Below are 18,954 nucleotides of genomic sequence, written 5' to 3'. Positions count from 1 at the left end.
GAGGGGGAGCGGTGGGACGGGACGGGACGCGGTGGGCGGGGTGAGAGGGGTGAAGGGTGAGGGGTGAGGGGGCGGGCTCTACCTCCGCAGGCCGGGATCGCGCACCTCCTCCTAGCCGGGTCAAAACCGGAACAGGAACCGCGGTACCTGCGCACCGCGCGTCCCGCACCCAAGCGCATTCCCCCGGTGCGACGGGGCACGGCGGCGAGGGTTCCGGGCGCGAACGTTCCCCTCAGGGGGTGGGCGCCCACTCCCGGACTCAAAGCGGGCTGGGTATCAGGTGCCGCAGGTGTGCTAACTCCCTGTGGGGCGGAGCTGGGCACGAAGTCCACTTGACCGAAACGTGAGACTTCTCCTAAGTAACAAACCAATAAACACGCACTCTATGGGGCTGCAGACACACGGTTAGAGCCAGCGTGCTTCCCGCCCTCCTCCCCGGGCCCCGCGGCCCGGGGCTGGCCGATCCAGGGCTGGGCCGCTGCACCCTCGGGGTCGTGAATCCCCAGGGGGCTGAAGACGGGAGCCTGACGGAAGAGAGGCTGGGAATCTCCCAGAAGCAGCAGAACGACTGCGATGGAGAGGAAAAATGACAAGATCCCCGGGCCTCCGAGCGGTCTAGTAAGAAAAGTGTAATAGTTTCAGAAAGGGACCGCAGACAAGACAAAGGAGGAGTCACCGACGAAATTCAAGAAAATCAGCAGAACCTCCTGGTGGGAGTGAGTGGCAGTAGACCCACACCCCTTGGGCGAACAACGGGGCTGTTTCCGAGCCTGGGAGTGGGGACGATCCTAACCGCCCACTTGACCTGACAGCCACGTGGACGTGGCCCCACCTGAACTTGGCATCTTCCTTGCTATGACCTGAATGTCTGTGCCTGAACAAATTCGTGTGTTGAAGCTCGGACCCCTCAATGTGATGGTGTCAGGAAGGGGGCCTTCAGGGACTGTGATTAGGTCATTAGGGCAGGGGTTCCATGAATGGGTTCCTAGAAAAGAGACCCCACAGGGCTCCCTCACCTCTTCTCCAGGTGAGAGCACAGTGAGAGGACCCGTTCCATGAACCTGAAAGGGGCTCTCACCAGACACGGAGTCTGCTGGCACCTTGACCTTGGACTTCTAGCATCCATAACTGGGATAACTATGCCCATTCCCCACCCCACCCCCCAGCCTGCGCCATCTGTTATAACAGTGTGGATGGACTAGAACTTGCCCCTGCCTTGAGGATGTTAATCAGTGATCCTGTTGCATCGATCATTCGTGGGGTCAGGCACACTCCTCTCCTCTCCTTCCTTCCCGCCTCACATGCAGTTCTGCTGATTTCTCCTTCAGCATCTTTCAAAGTCCAGCCACTTCCCACCACCAGCACTGTAACCACAGAGGAGGAGGGAGCCTGGTCCTATACCCCACTTACTAAAATAGCCTCCTCCTGGCTTCCCTGCTTGCACACCCAACCCCCTCAGTCTGTTCCCAGCACAGCAACTGGAGTGGTCCAGTGACCACTTGAGTCAGATCCTAGCATCCTGGACTCTGGGTCTCCCACCAGACAGACAGGACCAGTCATCCTCAGGAAGGTGAAGCTGGGGCAATAATGGGTGCATTTGCTCTACTGAGAGAAGATCTGAAGCATCGAGGGAGAGTTTGGGGGTAGAAGAAGGATAAATACATAGAAAACTGGTCAAGAGGAAATAGGTGATAATTAAATACTGGGAAAACAGCAGTAAAGGCAAAGTATCCTGTGGCTCTAGGAGGCTTGGTTCAGACAGCATTTGCAGAACTGCAATAAAGGCTGAGCACTGAAGAACTGGTGCTTTCAAACTGTGGTTCTGGAGAAGACTCTTGAGAGTCCCTTGGACAGCAAGGAGATCAAACCAGTCAATCCTAAAGGAAATCAATCCTGAATATTCACTGGAAGGACAGATGCTGAAGCTGAAGCTCCGACACTTTGGCCACCTGATGAGAAGTGCAGACTCATTGGAAAAGACCGTGATGCTGGGAAAGATTGAGGGCAGGAGGAGAAGGTGCGATGGAGGACGAGATGGTTGGATGGCATCATTAACTCAGTGGATGAGTTTGAGCAATCTCCGGAAAATGGTGAAGGACAGGGAAGCCTGGCATGCTGCAGTCCACGGGGTTGCAAAGAGTCAGATATGACTGAGCAACTGAATGACAACAAATAATGCAAACATTGACACTGATCTATCTGCGTTTAGGCAGTTCCCCCCCAGCCTGCCTTGGAGGGATGGGGACACAGGAAGGGGGTTGGATGGAGGGACAGATTGAAGCCAGGTGTCCATCGCAGAAGCAAACTGTAACAGGGTAACCTTGGATACATGGTGGTAAATATCAAGGAATCAGCCAAAAGTCGTGCCTCTGGTGATTGAGAAGGGAAGGGTGGTTTCTTAAACTGTGTGGATGGATTTCTGCGTATGCCTGTGATAAAGATAAAAGTTCAACTAGACTATAAAGTAACTTTTAAATGGGGAGGGGACAGGGAAACGCTTGAAGAATGCCCACAAGAACGTGGCTCCTCTCCATCTCCAGGCAGCCCCCGCCCATCATTGAGTCTCCGTGGCTGCACTCTCACCTCCAGTTCTCAAAACACTTCTAGGATTGCCAGGGTTTCCTTTCCACCAGGCACACAATGGGAAAAGGAGCCTGATCAGCAGTCATCGCAAATTCTTACCATCACGCCACCACCTCAGCTAAGCAACACAGGACCCCACGGCCTCCCACAGCTCACGACAGGCCAGTGGGTGGTTGTGCCGGTGACCCTGTGTCCCCAGGTATGGTCTGGCTACTGAGGATGTAAACAGAGCCCTTGCCCTCCTGTCACTTAACATGATCACGGGGAGAAGAAAAGGGGATAGTTAGACAAGTCATACGCCATTGATAATGTTATAGAGTGAATCTCCTCCACCCAATGCACATGTTGAAACCCTACCCCTTGTGTGACAGTGCTAAGAAGCAGGGTCTTTGGGAGACGGGGTTATTTGAGGTATGAGGGTGGAGCCCCAGGATGGGATTAGTCACGAGAGAGCCTGCTTTCCTCTGCTGTCCAACCGGTGAGGACACAGTGAGAAGATGCCATGAAATGAGTTCTCATCAGGCACGGGGTCTCACATGTCCAGCCTCCAGAAGTGTGAGAAACAGGCCGTCCGAGCCAAGACAGACAGTGACCTGGACCAAAATCAAGTCAGGCAAGGCCGTGGGGGCTTGCAGACACAGAGGTCCCAGGGCCCTGGGAGGGGTACACTACCAGGCGGGGGGTCTGAGGGCCATGTGACACCAGGACTGCGTCGTCCCTAGTTTACAAATGAGGAAACTGAGGCTTCCAGTGTCCACACTCCCTCTGACCAAGTGACAGAGCTCTGCCCCCTGTCTTGGGCCTCTAGTCTCTTAGTGGCTGTGAGATTCTTGAGTGAATGAGCAGGCGTGTGTTGCTGTACTTAAAATCAAAGTCTTCCCCACACAGCGCAAGACAGCTCCTTCCATCAAGAATGAGTGGTCTCCACAGCTGTGTCCTCAAAAGGTGTTGCTTCCACAACCAGGAAACAAGCTAAGTACTGCCTGGGGCATGCTGAGTCAGGAGAGAGGAAAACAGCAAGATGAAGGGCCATGCAAACTACAGCAGTGAAGCCACAGAGAAATGCTAGACTTGCTCACAGCCATAGCTGGCTGGATACCAATAGCATAAAATAACTCCTAGATACTAACACTTAAAAACTGGAACACAAAACCATGTGCAGTAGGTGTCTCGCTGAGTACGCGGACACACCCTGAAGGATGGGGTGGCTGGAAAGAGGAAGAGAGAGGCTGCTGGGATCTTGGCCACTATGATCTCGCTGATGTGGTAAGGAGGGGGCCATCCCTTTGTGTGCAGTGCTGGGGGCCACCTTGCATGGCAGCCCCTTGGAGCTGGGAGGCCACAGAAGATGAGCGCCTCCCTGCTCCTGGGGCATCTGCAGGAGTCCAGCTGTTCCAGACCTGAGCTGGTCTTGGATCTGACCCTGGGAGAAGTGCCCCGGGGAAAGGATTGGTGGGGGCAGCCTCAGCAGGGGTGTGGGGCACCGGCCACTCAGTCTGCACCTGCCTCCAACTGAGAGCCCCAAGGACGTGTGGCGGTGCTGCTGGCATCCCCACTCTCCGGTCTATGAAAACAGATCGTGGCAGCTCCCACCTTCCTTCCTGGTTCAATCCTGTTGGGAGAATCCAGGAGCTGGGACACTTAGAGCTGTTCATCAGTGCTAACTGTGGACACTTTCTGCTACTGGCGTCACCAGCATCTTTATTGCCCACCCCTCAACAGAGACCCCGTGCAGGTGCTCAGTCAGTGGGAGTGGAATGAATGGGATGCTTCCACAGAGGGCAACTGAGACTGGAGCCTCCCCACCTGAAGCTTGCCCTGAGGCCCCCTCCATTCTTGACCTCCAGCTTTCCCCTGGGGAAACCCTTCCAGCTGGAGCACCCCGGGGCCCAGGAGACCAGGCAGCAGGCTTTTCCTCCACTGGTTCTGTTCACACCTCCAGCTTAATGAGCCCAAACTGCTGGGGGCGTCGGGTCACACCTTTTCACTTGATTAAAGCAAAACACAGATGTGCTGGCAGCAGCATTCTCGGGAGGGGAACATTTGCAGATTGTGAGCATGGAGCCTCCGGCTGCAGAGGGATGGCCGTCATGTGGGGAACAGGTTTGAGGGCGCCAAGAGGGCCCTGGACACACAGAGGACAGACCAGTCAGCAGCTGGGGTTAGAGTCAGGCAAGGCCTGGATTTCCACCCTGTCTGTGGCCACCAGCCTCCAAAACGGGAGATCCAGTCCCACTGGACCCGCCTCCTGGTGTCCCTGCCATGTACCGTCTGTCTCAGCTGAAGATGGCTGACCTGGGCAGGACTGTGAGTGGCTCTGGGCGCAGTCATGACAGGCCCTGAACTTCCTCCTAACTCTGATTGCTTACCCGGGGAGCCACGTAGTGAGGGCGCTCAGGCAGCTCGAGGAGAATCCACGTGGGAGGAACTGAGGTCCCACCCACAGCCGAGGGAGGAGCTTCCCAGGAATCGGGCCTCCAGCCCTGATTGAGCCTCCAGGTGAGACACAGCCTCACTCAAGGCCAAGCCACTTCTGGGCTCTGGACCCACAGAAACGGTGAGATAAGTGTGTGCCATGGCGGCTGCTAAGTGTGGGATAATTTGAACATAGTAACAGAAAGCCACTACCCTGCTTCCACTAGTTATAGTGATAGCAAGTAAGTCAACCTGAGTCTCAGCTTCTCACTCAAGAGTAAGAAGGTGGAGTCTGGGCAGCTGCAGGGATGGAGGTGGCAGGTGTCAGCAAGGTGAGCGGTGCTAGGAGTCTGTGGAGGATGGAGAGGGGAGGAAGAGTGAGGCAGAGGGGCAGTAGTGAAGCAGACAATGCACCTGGACTCCCCCATGGGTCTTTCTACATCAGTCACAAGCTCAGAGCTACCCCCGAAGCCAGCAGCTGAGGGATTCGTCCACAGTGTCCCCAGGTCCAGCAAGATGTTGGGTTTCCCAGGGCAGAGCCATGGGGATGAGAGGCTAAGTGGTCACTTGGGCTCTAGGGTCACCCCAGCTCCTTAGAGCAGTTTATTGTTGGGAAAACCACGTTCTGACAAGCTTCCAGACCAGTCTAGGGCCCAGCTCTGCCGTAGTCTGGACTCAGCAGGTGGCTCTGGACCGGGGTCCTGCCCGGCTCACGTCCATATTGTATGACAGGACGAGTCTGGAGCAGGAGGTCCCCTGAGTGCAGATCATAGCCTTAGCCCAGCAGGCCCAACCCCTCCCACGAGGCCCCTCCCCTCCGATGAGGACCCTCCCCCACGAGGCCCCTCCCCTCCCACCGGGCCTGGCCCCGCCCCACCCTTCAGCAAGCAGCCGCTCTGAGCGGCCCACATGCCTCACCTGCTGGGGTCTGGCCTCAAGTTCCCCATCCTGGGGCCTGGACTTAGCCTCCACTCCTGGTCTCCTCTGCTCTTCTCTGTCGGAATAATTGAATTCAGGTCGCTTTGGGCTCAACGCCCCATTTCCAGACCCAGGGCAGAGGCTTCAGAACAAGTGGGCCATGCTCCACCCAGGCATCGCCCTGGGCGGCATTAGGGGAGCCAGGTGGCCCCGGGCCCATGCTCAACACCTGCCCAGCTCCTGCCAAGCAGGTATGGGCTGTTCTAGTGGCTGGAAGCAGTGGGCAGAGGCGGGAGGACCTCCCTGCCCAGGACCATTGGCCAGGGGCGAGCATTGGAGACCCCACAGCCTGCTCGTCCCTCCCCAAGCCCCACGCGGTTCCTAGAAACACTTCTCCATCCTTGTGCTTTTCATTTAAATGCTCCCAGGACACGCGTGCACCGGTGGGAGGGGCGTCTGATGTAATCAGAATGATAGCTGAGTGCCCTGGGCCCCTCGCCCCAGGTCGTTCCAGAGTAGGCTCCAGGCGAGCCAGCCTGCAGCACAGCCATCCTGTCCTCACTCCCTTGCCTGCTGTGCCACCGCCCCTTGATGCCTCTGTTCCCCACCCGGAGGGCCAGATGCTGGACCAGATGGTTCCTGTGCAGGACCCTGTCCTGTCTCCTCAGATGGGAGCTGCTCCCTGGGTACCTGGGCTCGGGAGAGGCCACGGGTCAGACTGATTTTTGACATAGGAGGCCGTCATCTGACGGTCCAGGGCACGATGGACTGAGCCTTTAATGCCCTGCAGAAACAAGGCAGGGTGGTCTCGATGGTGAGGTGGAAGTGGAGACACGAGTAACTCACCAAGCTCTCCTCAGGGCCAGCATAGGCCACAAAACTGCCCAGTGCAGATCAGCCCAGGAAGCAGAGAGGGGGTTGGGGGGCCACACGTGGCGAGTGACAGGCAGCAGAGACTGTCCTCCTTATGGAGGTATGGATAGACACACCACTGCGTTCGAGCACAGACAGGTCCCATGGGGTGAGGGAAGGGGGTGCCGAGCAGAAATAGCTGCAGCTGGGGCCCCAACAGAAGGGAAAGCAGCCTCAGGAACTGTGAGGGGCAGCAGAGGAGAGACACAGGCATGAGGGTCCGGGTTCCATCACTTACCACCGAGCCTCCCTGAGCCTCAATGTGCTCATCTGTAAAATGGGTTGAGCAGAGGCACCGACCTCCAGAGGGGTGGGGGGGATTGAGTGAGAACATTGAAGAGGCAGGCTTGGCCGACAGATGTCGCTTCTGTCTCCTTCTGTCTCTCGAGTAGAGTCCCACTGGAAAAGAGGAACTCAGGAAGGGGCCCGAGGGCCCAGCCTCCCAGCCAACACAGGTGTCCCACGCCTGTCCCACTGATCTTTGGGACAAGAAGGTGATGGGGTGGCCATGGGTGCAAGCATCTGAAAGCCTGACTAACCGGCCTAAGAGCCAAGAGTTGGGAACCTGTTCTGCCCCTCACCCAGAGCAGCTGACCTCCCCAGAGGGGCCCCTGGCAGAAGTAGAGATGGAAACCCCCAGTGGACACCCCAGGCCTTGCTGCCAAACAGTCCTGCCAACAGCCAGGTGGGCCGGCGGCCACACTGCCACCTGAGCCAGGGTGGTCACTCCAGGGGGCAGATCTGGGCCGTGTTGCTGAGGGAGAACGAGACAGCCAGTGGTGTTTGCCGAATGCGGGTGTATATCCAGGAAAAGGAACTGAGGTGGGGGGCGAGGAGTCCAGGTTTCTTCCAAGTCTGGGGTTTTCTGGCTGTGTCCTGCGGTGTGGCCGGGGGAGCAGTGAGACGCGGGGAGGAGGTGGGAAGCAAGGGCTCTGGAGGCAGGGGCTCCGAGGCCTGCGCCTGCTGGTGGTGCCCCCTCAGGAGCCCACCGTCCCTGCCTGAGTCCAGTAACTTCCAGGGCATCTGGCACCAGGTGTGGCCCGGATCAGGTCTGAAGGCAAGACTCCAGGTGGGCGGGAGGGTTGAGGCGGAGAGGCCCTAAGCCCCAAGCCCAGGGGGAAGCCTCCTGGTCAGCGGGGTGAGTGACTCGGGGGCTGAGGCTCCCTGGAGCGGGACTCCCTCTGTGAGGGTCCATGGGAGAGCCCTGCCCATACCGGGCAGACCCTCCCACCTAGCCCCTATATCCATCCCTCAAAACCCAGCTCAAACCTTATCTCCTGCACAACCCTGCCCCCCACCCCCCCACGGGGTTCTCACTCAGCTCCAGGCTCAGCCCCGTGCTCTTCTCACTGGGTGCCTTTGTGGGAGGCAGGAGAGCTTCACGGGGGAGCTCCTAACACAGACTACAAATCCTGTTGCTCTGAATCCCTGCTCTGTCACTTCCTGGCTGTGCAGCTTTAAGCAGGTGATTTACTTCCCCTCTTTATGCCTCCCTGTCCTCACCTGTAAACTGGAGATGATCATTGGTTGGCTGTGAGAATTAAAGGAGTTAACATGTATAAATTGCTAAGAACAGTGGCAGGTGTGGAGTAAATGCTATGGAAGTGTTTCAGGGGCTTCCCAGGTGGCGCTAGTGGTAAAGAACCCGCTTGCCAGTGCAGGAGACAGAAGAGATGCAGGTTCCATCCCTGGGTCGGGAAGATCCCCTGCAGGAGGGCATGGCAACTCACTCCAGTATTCTTGCCTGGAGAATCCCATGGACAGAGGAGCCTGCCTGGCGGGCTATAGTGCATAGGGTTACAAAGAGTCATACACGACTGAAGGACTTAGCACACACGCACGTGTTACATTTCACGACCACGACCACTACCATCGTCACCGCTGTCACCATCATCATCCTGGTTGAATCTCTAGCTCCCTTCTCTCCTGGCTGCATGGCTTCATGAACTGTGAACTGCTGAGCCGCTGCCCTTTCCTGTAAGTGGCAGTAACAATGCCTCTGTTCTTAGGTAGCTGTGAGGATCAAAGCCTCTGGCCTCTGCAGATGACACCGCAGTACATATCAGGTGGCTGACTTCTCGTCCGATCTTCCCAAGAACCCAGGCGGGTGAAAGTACTCCCGTCTGTTTTACAGATGGGGAAACTGAGGACTAGGGAAGGCAGGGATCTGCTAAGGCTTTGGAGCTGGTGGGTGGTGGACCTGGAAGACCACCCTGGGACTGGCCAGGACTGGACTCTGTTCACATCCCTTCCTGTCTTTTCATCGCTCTCTCTCAGTTCTGAGTGCACGTCAGTGATGCCAGGCACTGGCTGATGGGGGTTCTGATGGGTTGGTCTGGCTGAGCCTGGGCATTGGGACTTAAGTGCTCCAGCTGAGAGCCCTGCACAAGCTCAGTGTTGGGATGGGGCCAACCCCCTGCCCCCGGGTCTCCCATGGCACCTGGGACTCGGTGATCACCCCTCACTGGTCAGCACATTGAGCTGCATAAGTGGCAGGCAGTTCCTGCATGGGAGGGGAACTGGCAGCCCCAGTAGAGGACAGAACAGGTAAGGGCTGCAGCTGCCCACTAAAGCTTGGCCTGTAGCCCTGGGCATCACGATCGGGGCAAGGCTGCCACAGGGAGGCCTGGCCACTCTGGGCAACACACTCTTCAGACAAGAGCCACAGTGATGGGGCAGGGCTGACTGGCAGCCTGCCACACATCTGCCCGGGCACACAGGGCCCTTGCCATAGCAGCAAGACCAGACCCCGACTCTGGAGGTGCACACCAGATGACAGCCAGCCTCCATGGCAGCTAGAGTCCAGAGGCTGGGCACTGCTTTGGCACCATTGACATGACCTGGTCAGCACCCGCAGTTCCCCCAGAGGCCATCCCCTGCCCACCCCTCATCTTTCTTTAGCTGCGAGGCTCACAGGAGACACTTACTCTTGAAAAAAACCCAAGCAAAATGCCTCTTGAATGAGCCTCCCCTGGGCCAGCCTTTCACATGTGTGATCCACTCATTCGCTCTGAGCATACTGTCCATTTTACAGGTGGGGACACTGAAGCTCAGAGAAGCCCATCAGCTTGCCAGGGCCACACAGCAGGCCCCTTGCAGAGTGGGATCCCAGCTCTGACCCCCAGGGCAGGGGCCCACAGCTGCACAGCTGGTACTTGCTGCTGGCAGCGATGAGGCGGGTGGGGTGTGCCCACATCCCCACGTAGTGGAAGGAGGGCCTGCAAGGCATGGGGCGGGGGCCTGAACCGCAGACCTGGCCACACTCGCTGCCTGGCCAGGACACAGTGGCGTCTGGGAAGTTTGGTCTCTTTGGTAGCGTGTGCCCTCCTGTTCCCCCTGCTCCAACTCCTCTGGCCTGCACCTGCTGGGCCTCCCTTTACTGTCGCTGCCCCTGGTCCTGGGCTGGTAGAGATGGGGCCAGCTGTGAGGACGGGCTGGCCTCCTGTTACCTGCCCCTCCACAACCGAGGCAATTCCACACATGGGTCCTGCTCCCCGACAGGGGGGCAGGCATCTCAAGATAGAGTGACACAGTCCCACAAGAAGGGACCTTGAGCGACAGTCTCGTGTGTGGATGTAGACGTGCTGCAAATGGTGTCGGGAGTCCTGAAGCACCTCCGGCCAGCAAGTAAAAGTGAAAGTCGCTCAGTTGTGTCTGACTGTTTGTGAATGGGCTATACAGTCCATGGAATTCTCCAGGGCAGAATACTGGAGTGGGTAGCCTTTCCCTGCTCCAGGGGATCTTCCCAACCCAGGGATCAAACCTAGGTCTCCTGTATTGCAGGCAGATTCTTTACCTGCTGACCCACAAGAGAAGCCCTCCAGTCAACAAGGAGACCCCCAGACCCGACTCGGGACTGGCTCCCAGCCTGTCCAAGCAGCTCTGAGTGACTAGGCAGGGGACCTGGACCCTGGGTCAGCCCTGCAGGAACTCCCACTAACTCTTGGGGCCTCAGTTTCCTTCACGTTGAAATCAGGGCTTGGATGAAATCCATGTTTTACATTTTTTTTTTTGGAAAAATGTTTTATTTAAACCTTTTAAATCTTTTACAACAATAAAATATTGCGTCAATATAAACCCGTTGACTGAAACCATTCACATCAAACATTACAGCAAATTGTATTTTTGACACCCAACTCATCTTTGAAAGAATTTCCTTCAAATCACAACACAGAATTTATTGAAAATAAATAATTGCTGGAAACTTCAATAGGCAATTTGAATAAAATAGTTGAAAAAGCAACTCTTAATGAAAATAGCATTTATTATTAACTACAATATAAACTATAAACTAAATGATTTTTATTTAAATTAATAACTTCATAAATGTTTTATACAAAACTGTACAATTATAAAGTTGTCAGAACTATTTGGGTTAACTCAGGTTTGAACCAGAGTGTTAACTGCAAAGAAAAAGAAAGTCGAAACAAAGAAAACCCTAACAGTTGTAAAACATGAACTCCTTGAGGGGGAAAAAAAAACATCCCAGAACTAAAACCAAACTACCAACAGAATGCAGAAGCTTAGCAGAAAAAGAAAAAAAAAAAGTCTGGGATTCAAATTAAAACAGACTCTTCGACCTGCAGCTGGGGGACACACAGTGCACCAGGGCCCTGGTAGCCCATACTGCTGCTGCTGCTGCTAAGTCGCTTCAGTCGTGTCCAACTCTGTGTGACCTCATAGACGGCAGCTCACTAGGCTCCTCTGTCCCTGGGATTCTCCAGGCAAGAACACTGGAGTGGGTTACCATTTCCTTCTCCAATGCATGAAAGTGAAAAGGGAAAGTGAAGTCGCTCAGTCGTGTCCAACTCTTAGTGACCCCATGGACTGCGGCCCACCAGGCTTCTCCGTCCATGGGATTTTCCAGACAAGAGGACTGGAGTGGGGTGCTATTGCCTTCTCTGCATGTTTTACATTTTGCCGGGGTCCAGCCCCGGTGGATCCAGGGTGATTCGAAGGTGGGGACGGAGTCGGCATCTTTGGAAAAATACATATTTAATCACAGATATAGAGAGATTGGAAATGGATAGTGCAGTAGGAAGATTAGTGGAGAAAAAGAGGCTGAATAACTTGGATTACGTGGAATAGCATCCATGCTCCAGATGGGAATTCAGCCAGAAAAACGGGAGCAAGAAAGAAGCGACATGGGGGAATCAGTCTTTCCAGAAACTGATCCGATTTCTTTATTTTTGGGTTTGCTTATATACCTTTTGTTACACATAGGGATGAATACAGAGTCACGCGGGGGTCAGCAGTCCTGACCTTTATCAAAATCAGGTGCTTCACATAAATGTATAAAAAAAGGTCTTAGGGATATTACATCATCTTCTGGCCATGAGTGAGTCCTGCTGACATTTTATGATCCTTTCTTTCTGATAACCAAAATACTTATTTTTTCCAAGTGTGTTTTTTCTCAAACCAGGCACCACCCTCCAAATAAAGCTGCATTTCTATAGGGTGAGGGTGTAGTGAGTTACAATCAAGAAAGGAATTTATTTAACCCAAGGTTAACATGATTAGTCTTAAAGGTTAATACTTATTTCTCCTATATGCTTAAAGGTTAATACTTATTTCTCCTATATGTTAGTTATATTCATTATAAGGGTAGGGAACATGGAGATTTAGCAGCAAACATCAGCCCAACAAATGAAAATCCTTTCACCAATGCTCCCCTTAAGATCTGTTTAGTCTTAAGATATGATAAAGTTACATTCTTACATAGCAAGGACACAGTGATTTATAACAAAGTACAGTGATCTGTTACAAAAGAGAAAATCCATTAACTCAAAAAGTCTAGTATTGCTAACATCAAAAACTACTATATTTCCTTTGCTATATTCCAAATACATTGATTAATATATTCCCAGGTGCCTAAGGATATGGAGGCCTGGCGGCAATCATTGACTCAACAAGAAGAAAAAGCCCTATGCTAATTAAGACTCTCAAAATACTCCAAAATTCTGTGCTGTTTATGGTTGAGAGGTAGTAAACAATCATGTGGCAGGAGTACGGATAATCCTGTCACACAAGCTAGTCTGTCAGCAGAGAGGTTTGACCTGAGACATCCTTGTCCCACCCAGAGCAGGGAATTAGCAGCAATTATTGACACAACAAATGAAGAACCCTTCACCAATATAATTCCTAACCAACACACTATACTAATAATTTCCAACTCCCCAAAATAATTTGCCTTTAGTAAGTCTAAAACATCTCGTGCCTCTCAGATTGGGAGGCTGTAAATCACATGTGGCCGGACTAACCTATACAGGTGGGCTAAATAACCTTCAGAGCAGTCCGTAAGCTGAAACACTCTTGTCACGCCCAATAATTTTTATTGCCTTGGAGCTGCACGTTTACTCCTTCTCCGAGAGAAACGGTTATGGGGGAGAGCCCCCCGTAAAGTCAGAGGTATAGGTGAGAGCATAAAACAGACTCTGGTTTTGGGGTAGATGCTCGGGAACAGGGGGTTTCCTGAGGCTTGATCACGCCTTTGCGTATGCCAAGCCTCCTTCCTCATGACCTTTGCCATGGGCGGAGTTCCTCACGCTGGCCCGGCAACATTTTTAACACATATAACTCTTTGAACCATCTTTCCTCCAAAAAAACAATACTGACCACAAATACCTAAGCTAGAATTGGAGTTCCTGGGGGTCCAGTGGTGGAAGTTAGAGGTTTTGCTTGGCCCACCCCCTAGGGCAACCTCTGGGAGGCCCATGGGAACTGATTCCCTAGGGAACCCAGTTTGAGAGTGCCTGGACTAGGCTGCTTCAGACCCCCAGCTTGGCCTGGGAGCTCCTGGAGGTGGCACTGGCCTGCTGGGGGCTGTGCAGGAGCGAGCCCGTGGCCCTCTGCAAGGGTCAGGAGCGCCTGCACTTGGTTAAGACTCAGCTGTTAACGTCTTGAAATGCTTCATACTTTTTAGACAAGGGCCTGAATTTTCATTTTCCATGGGCTAGACGGAGGAGGCAGCCAGCCCTGGGTCTGGTTCTGACTACTCATCTACACAAGGGGAGGACGTGGATAACTACGCCACTTCGGGGCTGTGATGGGTGATGAGGCCAGGTGGACCGTCTCCCCGAGACCGGCCACGTGGGACGCCGGACCCACAGGCCACCCATGTGCATGGGCACTGTGGATCTGGCTGCACAATCACCTCTTCTCCCTGTGTTGGGCTGGTCGGTGGTCTGAGGCATGTCGGCTGGGCGGGGGTCTCTTTCCCACTCTCCTAGCGGTCCATCGCCTGCAGATCCTGTGCAGAGGACACCGGAGTCCACCCCTGTGCCTGGGCAGAAGACCAGCCTCCCACGACGCCTTGGCAGCCTCGCCTGTCGACCTTCCCATCCCTAGCTGGCCGCTCGCCGGCCCCTCGCCCGCCCACCCAGCAATTTCACTTCCCAGTGCGGGTGGGCGGGGCGCAGCGGGCGGAACATCCCTGCGCCCACGCAGCACCCGCATCCGCGCAGGTGCAGCTGGGGCGCGGGCCTCGGAGCCCAAGGCGCCTGATGGAACGGCTGCCAGCACGTGGGCTGGCCGGATTGCCCCTCCACTGTCACAGGTCTGTGCGGCTGCAGCCGCATAGATGGTCACTCCCCAGGGCCAGGACCAGCTGCAGAAGGGCCGTGCTGGGGGAGGGGCGGCTGGGGCCTCCAAACCAGGCCCTAGGCCTGGCACACCCTCCTTGCAGCAGGGTCAATATGTGATCAGACAGGAAAATGGTTCATTTTAACATGCCTCAGTTCATGGAAACTTCCAGAAGCAGCAGCCAAGCAATGTGGCCAGAGCTGAGCCCTTCCACAGGACTTTGCTATCTTGGGCTCTTCAGGGTAATTCCTGCAGCCTCTGTGTCCTCCTGGCCACTGGAAGGGCCTCCTGGGACAGATGGAAGGAAACTCTTATGTGACAGGCAAGCCTGGTCCCAGTCAGATGTGGCCACACACCTGCTGGGACAAGTACAAACACTCACCTCTCCGGGTCGCCAGGACGATGGCAGAGGGCAGCAGGGGCCTGACTCCCTGTGGGATGGCTGCCTCGATCAGTCCTGGAGGCCCAAGGGGCAGCAGTTGACCCCCTGGAGCCAGTCTTTGCTTCTGCTGTTCCCACAGGATCAAGGATCCTCAGAACTGAGTGTCCACCCAGCGGTCAACTCATCCAGGCTTTGGGACTCTGATCCTGCAGAGGCCAGAGGGGTCTTGGCAAAGGAGAGGCCACTAAAAGGCCTCTGCGTGGGTGTCTTAGGAATAACACCCATGACACTGCACAGCCCTGACACTCAAATGCTTGTAAGGCTCCAAGGGTCACAGGTAACAGGCCTAGGAGACACTTACTCGGTAAGTGTCTTCCAGAATCACCACATGGCCCCCCAAAGGGAGTTCACTCTTGGGTGAGAAAGGACAGCTTCTCATGCCCTGAAATGAAGGCTGTGCGGGTCAGGGAAGGAACGGGAACTAGCACGGGGGTCCTCTCAGATGGGCCAGCTGTGTTAGGGACCCCTACTCCCAGCCAGCAGACGAAGAGACTGGAGTTCAGAAAGGAACACGTGCAGCCAGCGAGCGGCAGGTCTTGGACTCCAACCATCACCTGTCCAGTTGGGCCCTGCCCTGCTCAGGGTCCACTTTGGGGCCTGATGTGAACACAACTGGACTCCGAGTCTCAGGAGAGGCCCCTGGTCCCTTCCTTCCCCAGGCCCCTCGGTGAGCAGACTGTGGCATCCCACGTCCACAGGAGGGCTTTGGGGTGGCCTCCCTTCCCTAGGCGACACATGGCCCCAGCCTGTCCTGCCATCGCATGGTCTAGGGCTGGTCGGCGGGGGTGGGTCACGAGCCCGGCTTGACTGAAGGCCAGCCCGTGTTTCTGGGTCCCCGGAAGCGTCTAAGGGGTTGGCTGTGTGGCTGGGAAACTCCCCGCGCCTGCCTGCCTTCCTCTTTCCTCTGGCCTGGCCTGGTCGGACACCTGGGCTCCGGCCCTGCCCACTGTGCCTCCTCCTGTGGACACCCCCGCACCCCAAGGCCCAAAAGCCAGCAGCCTCCTCCCATAAGGAGGGGGTGTGAGGTGAGGCTCCCTCAGAGACCCCCGTGCTCCTCATCGGCCCAGTGCTGGCCTCCAGCCACATGGCCAGTGAGTGGCCCAACAATGACCCAGCTCAAACAGCGTGGGGCCTGGGGCGGCCTTATTGCGGGCACTGGTGACCCACAGAGGAGGTACCACTGGGCCAGGGGCCGGGCCTCTGGGTTCCGCGTTGTGCTCCTTGGCGGGCTGGGCTTTACTCCTGCATCCCAATAGCCTCCAGCATCTCCAGCCCTCAGGCCGGTGGTCTCCCTCCACCCAGGGGGGCTGGCCGAGAAGGGGCCCATCAGGTGTGGGGAGCTAACCGTTATGGTAGGGGTCCTGGGTCTGTCCTTAGGACAGAGCGGCCGGGAGCACTGAGACACCAAAGGACAGACGGACTCCTGCAAAGCATCTTAAGGCCTTTGTGCCAGGAAGCCCCCCGGCCCCTCCTCTACCTACCTATCCTGGACCTTCTGGGGCTGCTTGGCCATCATGGCCCCAGTGACCACACACGGGGAGGGGGACCCTCTGTCCTGAGGGTCCCATCTGGCTGTGTCCACGGCACCCCCGTGGTGCCCACCTCTGGGACTTTCTGTGCCCTGGACTCTCAGGACCCTCTCCTCATCCCCTCCATAGCCTCCTCTTCCCTGGCCCCCGGGGTCCCCAAGGTGCACAGGAAGCTTGGTGGGTGATGATCTCGGTTGTGGTGATGGTCTCAACTGGATGCAAGTGTCAAAACTTAAATCGTACCTTTTAAATGTGTACAGTTCATCCTGGGTCAATTATGTCCCAATAAAGCTGTTTAAAAAGTGGTTTCAGTGCCTGGGCAGCAAGGAGAGGCAGCTGGGGCGCCAGGAGGACAGTGAGGGAGGGGCGGAGGATGCTGGGGGTGGGCAGGGGGCTGCCATCCATGGAAGGGCTGAGAGTGGGGGCAGAAGAGCGTGTGTCACGTGATGGGGAAACCTCCCATCAAAGCGGAGCCCCAAGTCTTGCAGCTGGTAAAACTAAAGAAAGGAAAAAGCCTTAGGTGATTCTCAGAAAGAAAAAAAAAAAATCAAGTCTTGAGAGTAAAGAATCATTCTATTAACTTCTAGGCAGAAAAAAAGATTATGTTAAATTCATCACTTCCTCAAAATAATAAATTCTGAGAATAGGCAGTACATGTGAGAGCTCACAGAGAAAATGATTCTAGTCCAAGATTTTATGTAAAACCGAGGTGTTCTCCATTGTGGTGGCAGCAGAAAGACATTTCCACTCATGCAAAAGCTCCAAAATGATGCCCCAGGTGGCCAGAGTCCAGTGAGAGGTGAGGTGGGACACCCATCAGAATAAGGAAGACTGAGCAACGGACACCTACACTTGGAGGCAAATCCAGGTCACCATTACAATGTGGCTTAAAAAAACAAAAACAGGATAAAATTGCCAGAAATGACTCAAAAAGAAAACGCAACACGGTAAAACAAATACTGTCCGCCATCGCGGCCTCCTTTGCCTAATGTGCCAGTAAAAACAAGGAAGGGTGGGGTTAGTGCAAGGGGGCAGGAGCGGGCAGCGATGTGGGCGAATTTCCTCAAACCACCCAGAGAGGATTCATAACCGATGCAGCGAACAGAAACACAGGAGGTCAAATGTGTTTTTTTAAATACAGTAACTGCAAGAACATTAAGAACAGGAGGAATAACTCCCAAGCAACTACTGAAAATAAATTAAATATAGTCAATCTGCAAACACGTGCATTCACACGCACACATGGTGACAAGAACATCAGAACAAGTACCCCGAGGTGGGGTGAAGGAGAAGTGACGGACATGCCACTGGGTTGTGTATCAATAACCAGAAACAGACCTGGTGCTTCTTAAAAAAGACAAAGGAGAGAGAGAGAGAGAGAGAGTGTGTGTGTGTGTGTGTGTGTGTGTGTGTGTGTGTGTGTTTTAGTCTCTCAGTTGTGTCTGACTGTTTGCGACCCCATGGGCTGTAGCCCACCAGGCTCCTCTGTCCTTGGAATTCTCTGGCAAGAATACTGGAGTGGGCTGCCATTCCCACCTCCAGGGGATCTTCCCAACCCAGAGACCGAACCTGCATTGCAGGCAGATTCTTTACCGTCCGAGACACCAGGGAAACAAAGGAGCTTAGATTTGGTTTTAAAAAATTATATACGGTTGAATTCTATAAGACAATATCTGAAAGAAAGGAAATCAGAAAGGTTAAATTTACATGAGACAGGACGGGCCAGCAAGTGCAGAGCGAAGGCGATAAAAGTTTCAGTGCTGGGATGTCCCTGGTGGTCCAGTGGTTAAGAATCTGCCTTCCAGTGCAGGGAACTCAGTTCAATCCCTGGTCAGGGACCTAAGATCTCACATGCCCTGGGGCAGCTAAGCCCACTTCTTATTGATGAAGTGTATAAACCACAGCAGTAATCCTTTCAAAGGCGCTAACTGATACGTAGCAAATGGACAAACGAGTTGTACGGACACATACCTGTGTCTAAGTCCTAATGGCAGAGTCCTCAAAACATCACAGATGGCCTATTCCCAAGGTTTTCTAGTCCTTAAAGTCATTTTTTTTTTGCCTAAATTATTATTATTTTTAGGTAATTAGAGAGTCACATGCAGCTGTAAGGGATAACACAGAGACCAGTGTGGCCTTTATCCCACCATGCAAGACTACATAAAAACGTCACCACTGGGGTGCTGGCACAGTGCACTCAGGACCCAGAACATCCCCACCCTGGCGGGGAGTCGTCCTGTTGGCCTTGGTAGCCCCCCTCCCGGCCCACTTTCTCTGTGACTCCTGGCAAGTCATTTCTGGGATGGGGCACAAATGGACCCCACAGTATGCAACCTCTCGGTACTGTTGGCAGCCACCCAGGGTGCTGCATGCACACATGGTTTGTTCCTTCCTTTGCCGAGGGGTGTTCCCTGGTGCGGCTGTACCTCACTTGGTTTAACCATTCACCGGTCAGTGGACATCGGGGTTGTTCTCCGTTTTCTGCTGTTGCAAATAAAGCTGCTGTGAATATGCATGGACAGGTTTTAGTGTGAATGTAAGTCTTCATTTCTCTGCAGTAAATGCCGGAGAGTG

The 18,954-nt window shown here is 54.5% G+C and overlaps 1 protein-coding gene across 1 annotated transcript in view; it reads right to left on the bottom strand.

Annotated features, from left to right (window-relative positions):
* The window catches only part of ACSF3 (acyl-CoA synthetase family member 3), a 43,782-nt gene extending 43,658 nt beyond the window's left edge, over positions 1 to 124 (bottom strand). The window contains exon 1 of the mRNA XM_068992723.1: positions 83 to 124. The gene's annotated coding sequence lies outside the window, so the exon portion shown is untranslated. The remainder of the gene's footprint in view (positions 1 to 82) is intronic.
* Between the last annotated feature and the right edge of the window lie 18,830 nt (positions 125 to 18,954).

Source organism: Capricornis sumatraensis, chromosome 20 (assembly GCF_032405125.1).
Source record: "Capricornis sumatraensis isolate serow.1 chromosome 20, serow.2, whole genome shotgun sequence".
NCBI classification, from domain to species: Eukaryota; Metazoa; Chordata; class Mammalia; order Artiodactyla; family Bovidae; genus Capricornis; species Capricornis sumatraensis.
Note: the sequence above shows the minus strand (reverse complement) of the source record. Positions and strands in the feature narration are given on the sequence as shown.